The sequence below is a fragment of the Leuresthes tenuis genome, unplaced genomic scaffold, assembly GCF_036924035.1.
Source record: "Leuresthes tenuis unplaced genomic scaffold, fLeuTen1.0.hap1 SCAF_6, whole genome shotgun sequence".
NCBI lineage: Eukaryota > Metazoa > Chordata > Actinopteri > Atheriniformes > Atherinopsidae > Leuresthes > Leuresthes tenuis.
In genome coordinates, this window is record NW_027325360.1 from 6,260,879 (window position 1) to 6,277,322 (window position 16,444).

The 16,444-nt window shown below is 44.7% G+C and overlaps 22 non-coding genes across 22 annotated transcripts; all 22 read right to left on the minus strand.

The window, feature by feature from the left end:
- Nucleotides 1-69: 69 nt before the first annotated feature.
- trnav-aac (transfer RNA valine (anticodon AAC)) lies at nucleotides 70-142 on the minus strand. Its single transcript has one exon. It is a non-coding gene; the product is annotated as a tRNA-Val (tRNA).
- A 492-nt stretch (nucleotides 143-634) lies between these two features.
- trnav-aac (transfer RNA valine (anticodon AAC)) lies at nucleotides 635-707 on the minus strand. The gene has a single exon. It is a non-coding gene; the product is annotated as a tRNA-Val (tRNA).
- Nucleotides 708-1,199: 492 nt separating this feature from the next.
- Nucleotides 1,200-1,272, minus strand: trnav-cac (transfer RNA valine (anticodon CAC)). Its single transcript has one exon. It is a non-coding gene; the product is annotated as a tRNA-Val (tRNA).
- Nucleotides 1,273-1,805: 533 nt separating this feature from the next.
- trnav-aac (transfer RNA valine (anticodon AAC)) lies at nucleotides 1,806-1,878 on the minus strand. The gene has a single exon. It is a non-coding gene; the product is annotated as a tRNA-Val (tRNA).
- A 492-nt stretch (nucleotides 1,879-2,370) lies between these two features.
- Nucleotides 2,371-2,443, minus strand: trnav-cac (transfer RNA valine (anticodon CAC)). Its single transcript has one exon. It is a non-coding gene; the product is annotated as a tRNA-Val (tRNA).
- A 247-nt stretch (nucleotides 2,444-2,690) lies between these two features.
- Nucleotides 2,691-2,763, minus strand: trnav-aac (transfer RNA valine (anticodon AAC)). The gene has a single exon. It is a non-coding gene; the product is annotated as a tRNA-Val (tRNA).
- A 1,330-nt stretch (nucleotides 2,764-4,093) lies between these two features.
- On the minus strand, nucleotides 4,094-4,166 carry trnav-cac (transfer RNA valine (anticodon CAC)). Its single transcript has one exon. It is a non-coding gene; the product is annotated as a tRNA-Val (tRNA).
- A 778-nt stretch (nucleotides 4,167-4,944) lies between these two features.
- trnav-cac (transfer RNA valine (anticodon CAC)) lies at nucleotides 4,945-5,017 on the minus strand. Its single transcript has one exon. It is a non-coding gene; the product is annotated as a tRNA-Val (tRNA).
- Nucleotides 5,018-5,795: 778 nt separating this feature from the next.
- On the minus strand, nucleotides 5,796-5,868 carry trnav-cac (transfer RNA valine (anticodon CAC)). Its single transcript has one exon. It is a non-coding gene; the product is annotated as a tRNA-Val (tRNA).
- A 1,056-nt stretch (nucleotides 5,869-6,924) lies between these two features.
- Nucleotides 6,925-6,997, minus strand: trnav-cac (transfer RNA valine (anticodon CAC)). The gene has a single exon. It is a non-coding gene; the product is annotated as a tRNA-Val (tRNA).
- A 533-nt stretch (nucleotides 6,998-7,530) lies between these two features.
- trnav-aac (transfer RNA valine (anticodon AAC)) lies at nucleotides 7,531-7,603 on the minus strand. The gene has a single exon. It is a non-coding gene; the product is annotated as a tRNA-Val (tRNA).
- A 778-nt stretch (nucleotides 7,604-8,381) lies between these two features.
- trnav-cac (transfer RNA valine (anticodon CAC)) lies at nucleotides 8,382-8,454 on the minus strand. Its single transcript has one exon. It is a non-coding gene; the product is annotated as a tRNA-Val (tRNA).
- Nucleotides 8,455-8,986: 532 nt separating this feature from the next.
- On the minus strand, nucleotides 8,987-9,059 carry trnav-aac (transfer RNA valine (anticodon AAC)). The gene has a single exon. It is a non-coding gene; the product is annotated as a tRNA-Val (tRNA).
- Nucleotides 9,060-9,551: 492 nt separating this feature from the next.
- On the minus strand, nucleotides 9,552-9,624 carry trnav-cac (transfer RNA valine (anticodon CAC)). Its single transcript has one exon. It is a non-coding gene; the product is annotated as a tRNA-Val (tRNA).
- Nucleotides 9,625-9,871: 247 nt separating this feature from the next.
- Nucleotides 9,872-9,944, minus strand: trnav-aac (transfer RNA valine (anticodon AAC)). Its single transcript has one exon. It is a non-coding gene; the product is annotated as a tRNA-Val (tRNA).
- Nucleotides 9,945-11,274: 1,330 nt separating this feature from the next.
- trnav-cac (transfer RNA valine (anticodon CAC)) lies at nucleotides 11,275-11,347 on the minus strand. Its single transcript has one exon. It is a non-coding gene; the product is annotated as a tRNA-Val (tRNA).
- Nucleotides 11,348-12,125: 778 nt separating this feature from the next.
- Nucleotides 12,126-12,198, minus strand: trnav-cac (transfer RNA valine (anticodon CAC)). The gene has a single exon. It is a non-coding gene; the product is annotated as a tRNA-Val (tRNA).
- A 778-nt stretch (nucleotides 12,199-12,976) lies between these two features.
- On the minus strand, nucleotides 12,977-13,049 carry trnav-cac (transfer RNA valine (anticodon CAC)). Its single transcript has one exon. It is a non-coding gene; the product is annotated as a tRNA-Val (tRNA).
- Nucleotides 13,050-14,105: 1,056 nt separating this feature from the next.
- Nucleotides 14,106-14,178, minus strand: trnav-cac (transfer RNA valine (anticodon CAC)). Its single transcript has one exon. It is a non-coding gene; the product is annotated as a tRNA-Val (tRNA).
- Nucleotides 14,179-14,711: 533 nt separating this feature from the next.
- Nucleotides 14,712-14,784, minus strand: trnav-aac (transfer RNA valine (anticodon AAC)). The gene has a single exon. It is a non-coding gene; the product is annotated as a tRNA-Val (tRNA).
- Nucleotides 14,785-15,275: 491 nt separating this feature from the next.
- On the minus strand, nucleotides 15,276-15,348 carry trnav-aac (transfer RNA valine (anticodon AAC)). Its single transcript has one exon. It is a non-coding gene; the product is annotated as a tRNA-Val (tRNA).
- A 533-nt stretch (nucleotides 15,349-15,881) lies between these two features.
- On the minus strand, nucleotides 15,882-15,954 carry trnav-aac (transfer RNA valine (anticodon AAC)). Its single transcript has one exon. It is a non-coding gene; the product is annotated as a tRNA-Val (tRNA).
- Nucleotides 15,955-16,444: the final 490 nt, after the last annotated feature.

Consider the following 16,444-nt stretch of genomic DNA (forward strand, 5'->3'; position numbering starts at 1 on the left):
TATTGCCATCAGTAACGTGCAGTCATAAATCTTCACACAAGAATGAAATAAATAATAGTGGAGCTAGAATGTTTCCGCCCAGTTTTGAACTGAGGACCTTTCGCGTGTTAGGCGAACGTGATAACCACTACACTACGGAAACTGAAGCTGTGCATATCAAACAGATTTTGGGCGGCACGTAGACTGGTGCCTAGGGACAGCTCATAGGAGGTAGGGCGGGATGCTTTTTGTACGATGCAGAACATTTGCCATTTCTTTTACAGCATATCAAGAATAGCAGATGAGGCTCCCCTCCTATCCATAGTTATGAATATGTTGATGTTGCCATCAGTACTCAATCTTTGGGAAAGTAGTGTTTCTACCAAAGTCCGATTCACACCTCAGCATCGGAGAATCTCTTGGAAAAGGACCTTACAATAGAGATTATCTGCTGGAAATTCATTCCCACAGACTTCCGGAGTGGTGCCTAGGGACAGCTCATAGGAGGTAGGGCGGGATGCTTTTGCAGCATGTCAAGAATAGCAGATGAGGCTCCCCTCCTATCCATAGTTATGAATATGTTGATGTTGCCATCAGTAACGTGCAGTCATACAACTTCACACGAGAATGACATAAATAATAGTGGAGCTAGCAATGTTTCCGCCCAGTTTTGAACTGAGGACCTTTCGCGTGTTAGGCGAACGTGATAACCACTACACTACGGAAACTGAAGCTGTGCATATCAAACAGATTTTGGGCGGCACGTAGACTGGTGCCTAGGGACAGCTCATAGGAGGTAGGGCGGGATGCTTTTTGTACGATGCAGAACATTTGCCGTTTCTTTTACAGCATATCAAGAATAGCAGATGAGGCTCCCCTCCTATCCATAGTTATGAATATGTTGATGTTGCCATCAGTACTCAATCTTTGGGAAAGTAGTGTTTCTACCAAAGTCCGATTCACACCTCAGCATCGGAGAATCTCTTGGAAAAGGACCTTACAATAGAGATTATCTGCTGGAAATTCATTCCCACAGACTTCCGGAGTGGTGCCTAGGGACAGCTCATAGGAGGTAGGGCGGGATGCTTTTGCAGCATGTCAAGAAGAGCAGATGAGGCTCCCCTCCTATCCATAGTTATGAATATGTTGATGTTGCCATCAGTAACGTGCAGTCATACAACTTCACACGAGAATGACATAAATAATAGTGGAGCTAGCAATGTTTCCGCCCAGTTTTGAACTGAGGACCTTTCGCGTGTGAGGCGAACGTGATAACCACTACACTACGGAAACTGAAGCTGTGCATATCAAACAGATTTTGGGCGGCACGTAGACTGGTGCCTAGGGACAGCTCATAGGAGGTAGGGCGGGATGCTTTTTGTACGATGCAGAACATTTGCCGTTTCTTTTACAGCATGTCAAGAATAGCAGATGAGGCTCCCCTCCTATTCATAGTTATGAATATGTTGATGTTGCCATCAGTACTCATTCTTTGGGAAAGTAGTGTTTCTACCAAAGTCCGTTTCACACCTCAGCATCGGAGAATCTATTCGAAATCTGCGAAAAAGGACCTTACAATAGAGATTATCTGCTGGAAATTCATTCCCACAGAGTTCCGGAGTGGTGCCTAGGGACAGCTCATAGGAGGTAGGGCGGGATCCTTTTTGTACGATGCAGAACATTTGCCGTTTCTTTTACAGCATGTCAAGAATAGCAGATGAGGCTCCCCTCTTATCCTTAGTTATGAATATGTTGATATTGCCATCAGTAACGTGCAGTCATAAATCTTCACACAAGAATGAAATAAAGAGATTCGGAGCTAGTAATGTTTCCGCCCAGTTTTGAACTGAGGACCTTTCGCGTGTTAGGCGAACGTGATAACCACTACACTACGGAAACTGAAGCTGTGCATATCAAACAGATTTTGGGCGGCACGTAGACTGGTGCCTAGGGACAGCTCATAGGAGGTAGGGCGGGATGCTTTTTGTACGATGCAGAACATTTGCCATTTCTTTTACAGCATGTCAAGAATAGCAGATGAGGCTCCCCTCCTATCCATAGTTATGAATATGTTGATGTTGCAATCAGTACTCAATCTTTGGGAAAGTAGTGTTTCTACCAAAGTCCGATTCACACCTCAGCATCGGAGAATCTCTTGGAAAAGGACCTTACAATAGAGATTATCTGCTGGAAATTCATTCCCACAGACTTCCGGAGTGGTGCCTAGGGACAGCTCATAGGAGGTAGGGCGGGATGCTTTTGCAGCATGTCAAGAAGAGCAGATGAGGCTCCCCTCCTATCCATAGTTATGAATATGTTGATGTTGCCATCAGTAACGTGCAGTCATACAACTTCACACGAGAATGACATAAATAATAGTGGAAATAGCAATGTTTCCGCCCAGTTTTGAACTGAGGACCTTTCGCGTGTGAGGCGAACGTGATAACCACTACACTACGGAAACTGAAGCTGTGCACATCAAACAGATTTTGGGCGGCACGTAGACTGGTGCCTAGGGACAGCTCATAGGAGGTAGGGCGGGATGCTTTTTGTACGATGCAGAACATTTGCCGTTTCTTTTACAGCATGTCAAGAATAGCAGATGAGGCTCCCCTCTTATCCTTAGTTATGAATATGTTGATATTGCCATCAGTAACGTGCAGTCATAAATCTTCACACAAGAATGAAATAAAGAGATTCGGAGCTAGTAATGTTTCCGCCCAGTTTTGAACTGAGGACCTTTCGCGTGTTAGGCGAACGTGATAACCACTACACTACGGAAACTGAAACTGTGCATATCAAACAGATTTTGGGCGGCACGTAGACTGGTGCCTAGGGACAGCTCATAGGAGGTAGGGCGGGATCCTTTTTGTACGATGCAGAACATTTGCCGTTTCTTTTACAGCATGTCAAGAATAGCAGATGAGGCTCCCCTCCTATCCATAGTTATGAATATGTTGATGTTGCCATCAGTACTCAATCTTTGGGAAAGTAGTGTTTCTACCAAAGTCCGTTTCACACCTCAGCATCTGAGAATCTCTTGGAAAAGGACCTTACAATAGAGATTATCTGCTGGAAATTCATTCCCACAGAGTTCCGGAGTGGTGCCTAGGGACAGCTCATAGGAGGTAGGGCGGGATTCTTTTTGTATGATGCAGAACATTTGCCGTTTCTTTTACAGCATGTCAAGAATAGCAGATGAGGCTCCCCTCCTATCCATAGTTATGAATATGTTGATGTTGCCATCAGTACTCAATCTTTGGGAAAGTAGTGTTTCTACCAAAGTCCGATTCACACCTCAGCATCGGAGAATCTCTTGGAAAAGGACCTTACAATAGAGATTATCTGCTGGAAATTCATTCCCACTGACTTCCGGAGTGGTGCCTAGGGACAGCTCATAGGATGTAGGGTGGGATGCTTTTTGTACGATGCAGAACATTTGCCGTTTCTTTTACAGCATGTCAAGAATAGCAGATGAGGCTCCCCTCCTATCCATAGTTATGAATATGTTGATGTTGCCATCAGTACTCAATCTTTGGGAAAGTAGTGTTTCTACCAAAGTCCGATTCACACCTCAGCATCGGAGAATCTCTTGGAAAAGGACCTTACAATAGAGATTATCTGCTGGAAATTCATTCCCACAGACTTCCGGAGTGGTGCCTAGGGACAGCTCATAGGAGGTAGGGCGGGATGCTTTTACAGCATGTCAAGAAGAGCAGATGAGGCTCCCCTCCTATCCATAGTTATGAATATGTTGAAGTTGCCATCAGTACTCATTCTTTGGGAAAGTAGTGATTCTATCAAAGTCCGTTTCACACCTCAGCATCGGAGAATCTCTTCGAAATCTGCGAAAAAGGACCTTACAATAGAGATTATCTGCTGGAAATTCATTCCCACAGAGTTCCGGAGTGGTGCCTAGGGACAGCTCATAGGAGGTAGGGCGGGATGCTTTTTGTACGATGCAGAACATTTGCCGTTTCTTTTACAGCATGTCAAGAATAGCAGATGAGGCTCCCCTCTTATCCTTAGTTATGAATATGTTGATATTGCCATCAGTAACGTGCAGTCATAAATCTTCACACAAGAATGAAATAAAGAGATTCGGAGCTAGTAATGTTTCCGCCCAGTTTTGAACTGAGGACCTTTCGCGTGTGAGGCGAACGTGATAACCACTACACTACGGAAACTGAAGCTGTGCATATCAAACAGATTTTGGGCGGCACCTAGAGTGGTGCCTAGGGACAGCTCATAGGAGGTAGGGCGGGATGCTTTTTGTACGATGCAGAACATTTGCCGTTTCTTTTACAGCATGTCAAGAATAGCAGATGAGAATCCCCTCCTATCCATAGTTATGAATATGTTGATGTTGCCATCAGTACTCGATCTTTGGGAAAGTAGTGTTTCTACCAAAGTCCGATTCACACCTCAGCATCGGAGAATCTCTTGGAAAAGGACCTTACAATAGAGATTATCTGCTGGAAATTCATTCCCACAGACTTCCGGAGTGGTGCCTAGGGACAGCTCATAGGAGGTAGGGCGGGATGCTTTTACAGCATGTCAAGAAGAGCAGATGAGGCTCCCCTCCTATCCATAGTTATGAATATGTTGAAGTTGCCATCAGTAGTCATTCTTTGGGAAAGTAGTGATTCTACCAAAGTCCGTTTCACACCTCAGCATCGGAGAATCTCTTCGAAATCTGCGAAAAAGGACCTTACAATAGAGATTATCTGCTGGAAATTCATTCCCACAGAGTTCCGGAGTGGTGCCTAGGGACAGCTCATAGGAGGTAGGGCGGGATGCTTTTTGTACGATGCAGAACATTTGCCGTTTCTTTTACAGCATGTCAAGAATAGCAGATGAGATTCCCCTCTTATCCTTAGTTATGAATATGTTGATATTGCCATCAGTAACGTGCAGTCATAAATCTTCACACAAGAATGAAATAAAGAGATTCGGAGTTAGTAATGTTTCCGCCCAGTTTTGAACTGAGGACCTTTCGCGTGTGAGGCGAACGTGATAACCACTACACTACAGAAACTGAAGCTGTGCATATCAAACAGATTTTGGGCGGCACCTAGAGTGGTGCCTAGGGACAGCTCATAGGAGGTAGGGCGGGATGCTTTTTGTACGATGCAGAACATTTGCCGTTTCTTTTACAGCATGTCAAGAATAGCAGATGAGGCTCCCCTCCTATCCATAGTTATGAATATGTTGATGTTGCCATCAGTACTCAATCTTTGGGAAAGTAGTGTTTCTACCAAAGTCCGATTCACACCTCAGCATCGGAGAATCTCTTGGAAAAGGACCTTACAATAGAGATTATCTGCTGGAAATTCATTCCCACAGACTTCCGGAGTGGTGCCTAGGGACAGCTCATAGGAGGTAGGGCGGGATGCTTTTACAGCATGTCAAGAAGAGCAGATGAGGCTCCCCTCCTATCCATAGTTATGAATATGTTGAAGTTGCCATCAGTACTCATTCTTTGGGAAAGTAGTGATTCTACCAAAGTCCGTTTCACACCTCAGCATCGGAGAATCTCTTCGAAATCTGCGAAAAAGGACCTTACAATAGAGATTATCTGCTGGAAATTCATTCCCACAGAGTTCCGGAGTGGTGCCTAGGGACAGCTCATAGGAGGTAGGGCGGGATGCTTTTTGTACGATGCAGAACATTTGCCGTTTCTTTTACAGCATGTCAAGAATAGCAGATGAGGCTCCCCTCTTATCCTTAGTTATGAATATGTTGATATTGCCATCAGTAACGTGCAGTCATAAATCTTCACACAAGAATGAAATAAAGAGATTCGGAGTTAGTAATGTTTCCGCCCAGTTTTGAACTGAGGACCTTTCGCGTGTGAGGCGAACGTGATAACCACTACACTACGGAAACTGAAGCTGTGCATATCAAACAGATTTTGGGCGGCACCTAGAGTGGTGCCTAGGGACAGCTCATAGGAGGTAGGGCGGGATGCTTTTTGTACGATGCAGAACATTTGCCGTTTCTTTTACAGCATGTCAAGAATAGCAGATGAGGCTCCCCTCCTATCCATAGTTATGAATATGTTGATGTTGCCATCAGTACTCAATCTTTGGGAAAGTAGTGTTTCTACCAAAGTCCGATTCACACCTCAGCATCGGAGAATCTCTTGGAAAAGGACCTTACAATAGAGATTATCTGCTGGAAATTCATTCCCACAGACTTCCGGAGTGGTGCCTAGGGACAGCTCATAGGAGGTAGGGCGGGATGCTTTTACAGCATGTCAAGAAGAGCAGATGAGGCTCCCCTCCTATCCATAGTTATGAATATGTTGATGTTGCCATCAGTAACGTGCAGTCATACAACTTCACACGAGAATGACATAAATAATAGTGGAGCTAGAATGTTTCCGCCCAGTTTTGAACTGAGGACCTTACGCGTGTTAGGCGAACGTGATAACCACTACACTACGGAAACTGAAGCTGTGCATATCAAACAGATTCTGGGCGGCACGTAGACTGGTGCCTAGGGACAGCTCATAGGAGGTAGGGCGGGATGCTTTTTGTACGATGCAGAACATTTGCCATTTCTTTTACAGCATGTCAAGAATAGCAGATGAGGCTCCCCTCCTATCCATAGTTATGAATATGTTGATGTTGCCATCAGTACTCAATCTTTGGGAAAGTAGTGTTTCTACCAAAGTCCGATTCACACCTCAGCATCGGAGAATCTCTTGGAAAAGGACCTTACAATAGAAATTATCTGCTGGAAATTCATTCCCACAGACTTCCGGAGTGGTGCCTAGGGACAGCTCATAGGAGGTAGGGCGGGATGCTTTTACAGCATGTCAAGAAGAGCAGATGAGGCTCCCCTCCTATCCATAGTTATGAATATGTTGATGTTGCCATCAGTAACGTGCAGTCATACAACTTCACACGAGAATGACATAAATAATAGTGGAGCTAGAAATGTTTCCGCCCAGTTTTGAACTGAGGACCTTTCGCGTGTGAGGCGAACGTGATAACCACTACACTACGGAAACTGAAGCTGTGCATATCAAACAGATTTTGGGCGGCACGTAGACTGGTGCCTAGGGACAGCTCATAGGAGGTAGGGCGGGATCCTTTTTGTACGATGCAGAACATTTGCCGTTTCTTTTACAGCATGTCAAGAATAGCAGATGAGGCTCCCCTCCTATTCATAGTTATGAATATGTTGATGTTGCCATCAGTACTCATTCTTTGGGAAAGTAGTGTTTCTACCAAAGTCCGTTTCACACCTCAGCATCGGAGAATCTATTCGAAATCTGCGAAAAAGGACCTTACAATAGAGATTATCTGCTGGAAATTCATTCCCACAGAGTTCCGGAGTGGTGCCTAGGGACAGCTCATAGGAGGTAGGGCGGGATCCTTTTTGTACGATGCAGAACATTTGCCGTTTCTTTTACAGCATGTCAAGAATAGCAGATGAGGCTCCCCTCTTATCCTTAGTTATGAATATGTTGATATTGCCATCAGTAACGTGCAGTCATAAATCTTCACACAAGAATGAAATAAAGAGATTCGGAGCTAGTAATGTTTCCGCCCAGTTTTGAACTGAGGACCTTTCGCGTGTTAGGCGAACGTGATAACCACTACACTACGGAAACTGAAGCTGTGCATATCAAACAGATTTTGGGCGGCACGTAGACTGGTGCCTAGGGACAGCTCATAGGAGGTAGGGCGGGATGCTTTTTGTACGATGCAGAACATTTGCCATTTCTTTTACAGCATGTCAAGAATAGCAGATGAGGCTCCCCTCCTATCCATAGTTATGAATATGTTGATGTTGCCATCAGTACTCAATCTTTGGGAAAGTAGTGTTTCTACCAAAGTCCGATTCACACCTCAGCATCGGAGAATCTCTTGGAAAAGGACCTTACAATAGAGATTATCTGCTGGAAATTCATTCCCACAGACTTCCGGAGTGGTGCCTAGGGACAGCTCATAGGAGGTAGGGCGGGATGCTTTTACAGCATGTCAAGAAGAGCAGATGAGGCTCCCCTCCTATCCATAGTTATGAATATGTTGAAGTTGCCATCAGTACTCATTCTTTGGGAAAGTAGTGATTCTACCAAAGTCCGTTTCACACCTCAGCATCGGAGAATCTCTTCGAAATCTGCGAAAAAGGACCTTACAATAGAGATTATCTGCTGGAAATTCATTCCCACAGAGTTCCGGAGTGGTGCCTAGGGACAGCTCATAGGAGGTAGGGCGGGATGCTTTTTGTACGATGCAGAACATTTGCCGTTTCTTTTACAGCATGTCAAGAATAGCAGATGAGGCTCCCCTCTTATCCTTAGTTATGAATATGTTGATATTGCCATCAGTAACGTGCAGTCATAAATCTTCACACAAGAATGAAATAAAGAGATTCGGAGCTAGTAATGTTTCCGCCCAGTTTTGAACTGAGGACCTTTCGCGTGTGAGGCGAACGTGATAACCACTACACTACGGAAACTGAAGCTGTGCATATCAAACAGATTTTGGGCGGCACGTAGACTGGTGCCTAGGGACAGCTCATAGGAGGTAGGGCGGGATGTTTTTTGTACGATGCAGAACATTTGCCGTTTCTTTTACAGCATGTCAAGAATAGCAGATGAGGCTCCCCTCCTATCCATAGTTATGAATATGTTGATGTTGCCATCAGTACTTATTCTTTGGGAAAGTAGTGTTTCTACCAAAGTCCGTTTCACACCTCAGCATCGGAGAATCTCTTGGAAATCTGCGAAAAAGGACCTTACAATAGAGATTATCTGCTGGAAATTCATTCCCACAGACATCCGGACTGGTGCCTAGGGACAGCTCATAGGAGGTAGGGCGGGATGCTTTTTGTACGATGCAGAACATTTGCCGTTTCTTTTACAGCATGTCAAGAATAGCAGATGAGGCTCCCCTCTTATCCTTAGTTATGAATATGTTGATATTGCCATCAGTAACGTGCAGTCATAAATCTTCACACAAGAATGAAATAAATAATAGTGGAGCTAGAATGTTTCCGCCCAGTTTTGAACTGAGGACCTTTCGCGTGTTAGGCGAACGTGATAACCACTACACTACGGAAACTGAAGCTGTGCATATCAAACAGATTTTGGGCGGCACGTAGACTGGTGCCTAGGGACAGCTCATAGGAGGTAGGGCGGGATGCTTTTTGTACGATGCAGAACATTTGCCATTTCTTTTACAGCATGTCAAGAATAGCAGATGAGGCTCCCCTCCTATCCATAGTTATGAATATGTTGATGTTGCAATCAGTACTCAATCTTTGGGAAAGTAGTGTTTCTACCAAAGTCCGATTCACACCTCAGCATCGGAGAATCTCTTGGAAAAGGACCTTACAATAGAGATTATCTGCTGGAAATTCATTCCCACAGACTTCCGGAGTGGTGCCTAGGGACAGCTCATAGGAGGTAGGGCGGGATGCTTTTGCAGCATGTCAAGAAGAGCAGATGAGGCTCCCCTCCTATCCATAGTTATGAATATGTTGATGTTGCCATCAGTAACGTGCAGTCATACAACTTCACACGAGAATGACATAAATAATAGTGGAAATAGCAATGTTTCCGCCCAGTTTTGAACTGAGGACCTTTCGCGTGTGAGGCGAACGTGATAACCACTACACTACGGAAACTGAAGCTGTGCACATCAAACAGATTTTGGGCGGCACGTAGACTGGTGCCTAGGGACAGCTCATAGGAGGTAGGGCGGGATGCTTTTTGTACGATGCAGAACATTTGCCGTTTCTTTTACAGCATGTCAAGAATAGCAGATGAGGCTCCCCTCTTATCCTTAGTTATGAATATGTTGATATTGCCATCAGTAACGTGCAGTCATAAATCTTCACACAAGAATGAAATAAAGAGATTCGGAGCTAGTAATGTTTCCGCCCAGTTTTGAACTGAGGACCTTTCGCGTGTTAGGCGAACGTGATAACCACTACACTACGGAAACTGAAACTGTGCATATCAAACAGATTTTGGGCGGCACGTAGACTGGTGCCTAGGGACAGCTCATAGGAGGTAGGGCGGGATCCTTTTTGTACGATGCAGAACATTTGCCGTTTCTTTTACAGCATGTCAAGAATAGCAGATGAGGCTCCCCTCCTATCCATAGTTATGAATATGTTGATGTTGCCATCAGTACTCAATCTTTGGGAAAGTAGTGTTTCTACCAAAGTCCGTTTCACACCTCAGCATCTGAGAATCTCTTGGAAAAGGACCTTACAATAGAGATTATCTGCTGGAAATTCATTCCCACAGAGTTCCGGAGTGGTGCCTAGGGACAGCTCATAGGAGGTAGGGCGGGATTCTTTTTGTATGATGCAGAACATTTGCCGTTTCTTTTACATCATGTCAAGAATAGCAGATGAGGCTCCCCTCCTATCCATAGTTATGAATATGTTGATGTTGCCATCAGTACTCAATCTTTGGGAAAGTAGTGTTTCTACCAAAGTCCGATTCACACCTCAGCATCGGAGAATCTCTTGGAAAAGGACCTTACAATAGAGATTATCTGCTGGAAATTCATTCCCACTGACTTCCGGAGTGGTGCCTAGGGACAGCTCATAGGATGTAGGGTGGGATGCTTTTTGTACGATGCAGAACATTTGCCGTTTCTTTTACAGCATGTCAAGAATAGCAGATGAGGCTCCCCTCCTATCCATAGTTATGAATATGTTGATGTTGCCATCAGTACTCAATCTTTGGGAAAGTAGTGTTTCTACCAAAGTCCGATTCACACCTCAGCATCGGAGAATCTCTTGGAAAAGGACCTTACAATAGAGATTATCTGCTGGAAATTCATTCCCACAGACTTCCGGAGTGGTGCCTAGGGACAGCTCATAGGAGGTAGGGCGGGATGCTTTTACAGCATGTCAAGAAGAGCAGATGAGGCTCCCCTCCTATCCATAGTTATGAATATGTTGAAGTTGCCATCAGTACTCATTCTTTGGGAAAGTAGTGATTCTATCAAAGTCCGTTTCACACCTCAGCATCGGAGAATCTCTTCGAAATCTGCGAAAAAGGACCTTACAATAGAGATTATCTGCTGGAAATTCATTCCCACAGAGTTCCGGAGTGGTGCCTAGGGACAGCTCATAGGAGGTAGGGCGGGATGCTTTTTGTACGATGCAGAACATTTGCCGTTTCTTTTACAGCATGTCAAGAATAGCAGATGAGGCTCCCCTCTTATCCTTAGTTATGAATATGTTGATATTGCCATCAGTAACGTGCAGTCATAAATCTTCACACAAGAATGAAATAAAGAGATTCGGAGCTAGTAATGTTTCCGCCCAGTTTTGAACTGAGGACCTTTCGCGTGTGAGGCGAACGTGATAACCACTACACTACGGAAACTGAAGCTGTGCATATCAAACAGATTTTGGGCGGCACCTAGAGTGGTGCCTAGGGACAGCTCATAGGAGGTAGGGCGGGATGCTTTTTGTACGATGCAGAACATTTGCCGTTTCTTTTACAGCATGTCAAGAATAGCAGATGAGAATCCCCTCCTATCCATAGTTATGAATATGTTGATGTTGCCATCAGTACTCGATCTTTGGGAAAGTAGTGTTTCTACCAAAGTCCGATTCACACCTCAGCATCGGAGAATCTCTTGGAAAAGGACCTTACAATAGAGATTATCTGCTGGAAATTCATTCCCACAGACTTCCGGAGTGGTGCCTAGGGACAGCTCATAGGAGGTAGGGCGGGATGCTTTTACAGCATGTCAAGAAGAGCAGATGAGGCTCCCCTCCTATCCATAGTTATGAATATGTTGAAGTTGCCATCAGTAGTCATTCTTTGGGAAAGTAGTGATTCTACCAAAGTCCGTTTCACACCTCAGCATCGGAGAATCTCTTCGAAATCTGCGAAAAAGGACCTTACAATAGAGATTATCTGCTGGAAATTCATTCCCACAGAGTTCCGGAGTGGTGCCTAGGGACAGCTCATAGGAGGTAGGGCGGGATGCTTTTTGTACGATGCAGAACATTTGCCGTTTCTTTTACAGCATGTCAAGAATAGCAGATGAGATTCCCCTCTTATCCTTAGTTATGAATATGTTGATATTGCCATCAGTAACGTGCAGTCATAAATCTTCACACAAGAATGAAATAAAGAGATTCGGAGTTAGTAATGTTTCCGCCCAGTTTTGAACTGAGGACCTTTCGCGTGTGAGGCGAACGTGATAACCACTACACTACAGAAACTGAAGCTGTGCATATCAAACAGATTTTGGGCGGCACCTAGAGTGGTGCCTAGGGACAGCTCATAGGAGGTAGGGCGGGATGCTTTTTGTACGATGCAGAACATTTGCCGTTTCTTTTACAGCATGTCAAGAATAGCAGATGAGGCTCCCCTCCTATCCATAGTTATGAATATGTTGATGTTGCCATCAGTACTCAATCTTTGGGAAAGTAGTGTTTCTACCAAAGTCCGATTCACACCTCAGCATCGGAGAATCTCTTGGAAAAGGACCTTACAATAGAGATTATCTGCTGGAAATTCATTCCCACAGACTTCCGGAGTGGTGCCTAGGGACAGCTCATAGGAGGTAGGGCGGGATGCTTTTACAGCATGTCAAGAAGAGCAGATGAGGCTCCCCTCCTATCCATAGTTATGAATATGTTGAAGTTGCCATCAGTACTCATTCTTTGGGAAAGTAGTGATTCTACCAAAGTCCGTTTCACACCTCAGCATCGGAGAATCTCTTGGAAATCTGCGAAAAAGGACCTTACAATAGAGATTATCTGCTGGAAATTCATTCCCACAGAGTTCCGGAGTGGTGCCTAGGGACAGCTCATAGGAGGTAGGGCGGGATGCTTTTTGTACGATGCAGAACATTTGCCGTTTCTTTTACAGCATGTCAAGAATAGCAGATGAGGCTCCCCTCTTATCCTTAGTTATGAATATGTTGATATTGCCATCAGTAACGTGCAGTCATAAATCTTCACACAAGAATGAAATAAAGAGATTCGGAGTTAGTAATGTTTCCGCCCAGTTTTGAACTGAGGACCTTTCGCGTGTGAGGCGAACGTGATAACCACTACACTACGGAAACTGAAGCTGTGCATATCAAACAGATTTTGGGCGGCACCTAGAGTGGTGCCTAGGGACAGCTCATAGGAGGTAGGGCGGGATGCTTTTTGTACGATGCAGAACATTTGCCGTTTCTTTTACAGCATGTCAAGAATAGCAGATGAGGCTCCCCTCCTATCCATAGTTATGAATATGTTGATGTTGCCATCAGTACTCAATCTTTGGGAAAGTAGTGTTTCTACCAAAGTCCGATTCACACCTCAGCATCGGAGAATCTCTTGGAAAAGGACCTTACAATAGAGATTATCTGCTGGAAATTCATTCCCACAGACTTCCGGAGTGGTGCCTAGGGACAGCTCATAGGAGGTAGGGCGGGATGCTTTTACAGCATGTCAAGAAGAGCAGATGAGGCTCCCCTCCTATCCATAGTTATGAATATGTTGATGTTGCCATCAGTAACGTGCAGTCATACAACTTCACACGAGAATGACATAAATAATAGTGGAGCTAGAATGTTTCCGCCCAGTTTTGAACTGAGGACCTTACGCGTGTTAGGCGAACGTGATAACCACTACACTACGGAAACTGAAGCTGTGCATATCAAACAGATTCTGGGCGGCACGTAGACTGGTGCCTAGGGACAGCTCATAGGAGGTAGGGCGGGATGCTTTTTGTACGATGCAGAACATTTGCCATTTCTTTTACAGCATGTCAAGAATAGCAGATGAGGCTCCCCTCCTATCCATAGTTATGAATATGTTGATGTTGCCATCAGTACTCAATCTTTGGGAAAGTAGTGTTTCTACCAAAGTCCGATTCACACCTCAGCATCGGAGAATCTCTTGGAAAAGGACCTTACAATAGAAATTATCTGCTGGAAATTCATTCCCACAGACTTCCGGAGTGGTGCCTAGGGACAGCTCATAGGAGGTAGGGCGGGATGCTTTTACAGCATGTCAAGAAGAGCAGATGAGGCTCCCCTCCTATCCATAGTTATGAATATGTTGATGTTGCCATCAGTAACGTGCAGTCATACAACTTCACACGAGAATGACATAAATAATAGTGGAGCTAGAAATGTTTCCGCCCAGTTTTGAACTGAGGACCTTTCGCGTGTGAGGCGAACGTGATAACCACTACACTACGGAAACTGAAGCTGTGCATATCAAACAGATTTTGGGCGGCACGTAGACTGGTGCCTAGGGACAGCTCATAGGAGGTAGGGCGGGATGCTTTTTGTACGATGCAGAACATTTGCAATTTCTTTTACAGCATGTCAAGAATAGCAGATGAGGCTCCCCTCCTATTCATAGTTATGAATATGTTGATGTTGCCATCAGTACTCATTCTTTGGGAAAGTAGTGTTTCTACCAAAGTCCGTTTCACACCTCAGCATCGGAGAATCTATTCGAAATCTGCGAAAAAGGACCTTACAATAGAGATTATCTGCTGGAAATTCATTCCCACAGAGTTCCGGAGTGGTGCCTAGGGACAGCTCATAGGAGGTAGGGCGGGATCCTTTTTGTACGATGCAGAACATTTGCCGTTTCTTTTACAGCATGTCAAGAATAGCAGATGAGGCTCCCCTCTTATCCTTAGTTATGAATATGTTGATATTGCCATCAGTAACGTGCAGTCATAAATCTTCACACAAGAATGAAATAAAGAGATTCGGAGCTAGTAATGTTTCCGCCCAGTTTTGAACTGAGGACCTTTCGCGTGTTAGGCGAACGTGATAACCACTACACTACGGAAACTGAAGCTGTGCATATCAAACAGATTTTGGGCGGCACGTAGACTGGTGCCTACGGACAGCTCATAGGAGGTAGGGCGGGATGCTTTTTGTACGATGCAGAACATTTGCCATTTCTTTTACAGCATGTCAAGAATAGCAGATGAGGCTCCCCTCCTATCCATAGTTATGAATATGTTGATGTTGCCATCAGTACTCAATCTTTGGGAAAGTAGTGTTTCTACCAAAGTCCGATTCACACCTCAGCATCGGAGAATCTCTTGGAAAAGGACCTTACAATAGAGATTATCTGCTGGAAATTCATTCCCACAGACTTCCGGAGTGGTGCCTAGGGACAGCTCATAGGAGGTAGGGCGGGATGCTTTTACAGCATGTCAAGAAGAGCAGATGAGGCTCCCCTCCTATCCATAGTTATGAATATGTTGATGTTGCCATCAGTAACGTGCAGTCATACAACTTCACACGAGAATGACATAAATAATAGTGGAGCTAGAATGTTTCCGCCCAGTTTTGAACTGAGGACCTTTCGCGTGTTAGGCGAACGTGATAACCACTACACTACGGAAACTGAAGCTGTGCATATCAAACAGATTCTGGGCGGCACGTAGACTGGTGCCTAGGGACAGCTCATAGGAGGTAGGGCGGGATGCTTTTTGTACGATGCAGAACATTTGCCGTTTCTTTTACAGCATGTCAAGAATAGCAGATGAGGCTCCCCTCCTATTCATAGTTATGAATATGTTGATGTTGCCATCAGTACTCATTCTTTGGGAAAGTAGTGTTTCTACCAAAGTCCGTTTCACACCTCAGCATCGGAGAATCTATTCGAAATCTGCGAAAAAGGACCTTACAATAGAGATTATCTGCTGGAAATTCATTCCCACAGAGTTCCGGAGTGGTGCCTAGGGACAGCTCATAGGAGGTAGGGCGGGATCCTTTTTGTACGATGCAGAACATTTGCCGTTTCTTTTACAGCATGTCAAGAATAGCAGATGAGGCTCCCCTCTTATCCTTAGTTATGAATATGTTGATATTGCCATCAGTAACGTGCAGTCATAAATCTTCACACAAGAATGAAATAAAGAGATTCGGAGCTAGTAATGTTTCCGCCCAGTTTTGAACTGAGGACCTTTCGCGTGTTAGGCGAACGTGATAACCACTACACTACGGAAACTGAAGCTGTGCATATCAAACAGATTTTGGGCGGCACGTAGACTGGTGCCTAGGGACAGCTCATAGGAGGTAGGGCGGGATGCTTTTTGTACGATGCAGAACATTTGCCATTTCTTTTACAGCATGTCAAGAATAGCAGATGAGGCTCCCCTCCTATCCATAGTTATGAATATGTTGATGTTGCCATCAGTACTCAATCTTTGGGAAAGTAGTGTTTCTACCAAAGTCCGATTCACACCTCAGCATCGGAGAATCTCTTGGAAAAGGACCTTACAATAGAGATTATCTGCTGGAAATTCATTCCCACAGACTTCCGGAGTGGTGCCTAGGGACAGCTCATAGGAGGTAGGGCGGGATCCTTTTTGTACGATGCAGAACATTTGCCGTTTCTTTTACAGCATGTCAAGAATAGCAGATGAGGCTCCCCTCTTATCCTTAGTTATGAATATGTTGATATTGCCATCAGTAACGTGCAGTCATACAACTTCACA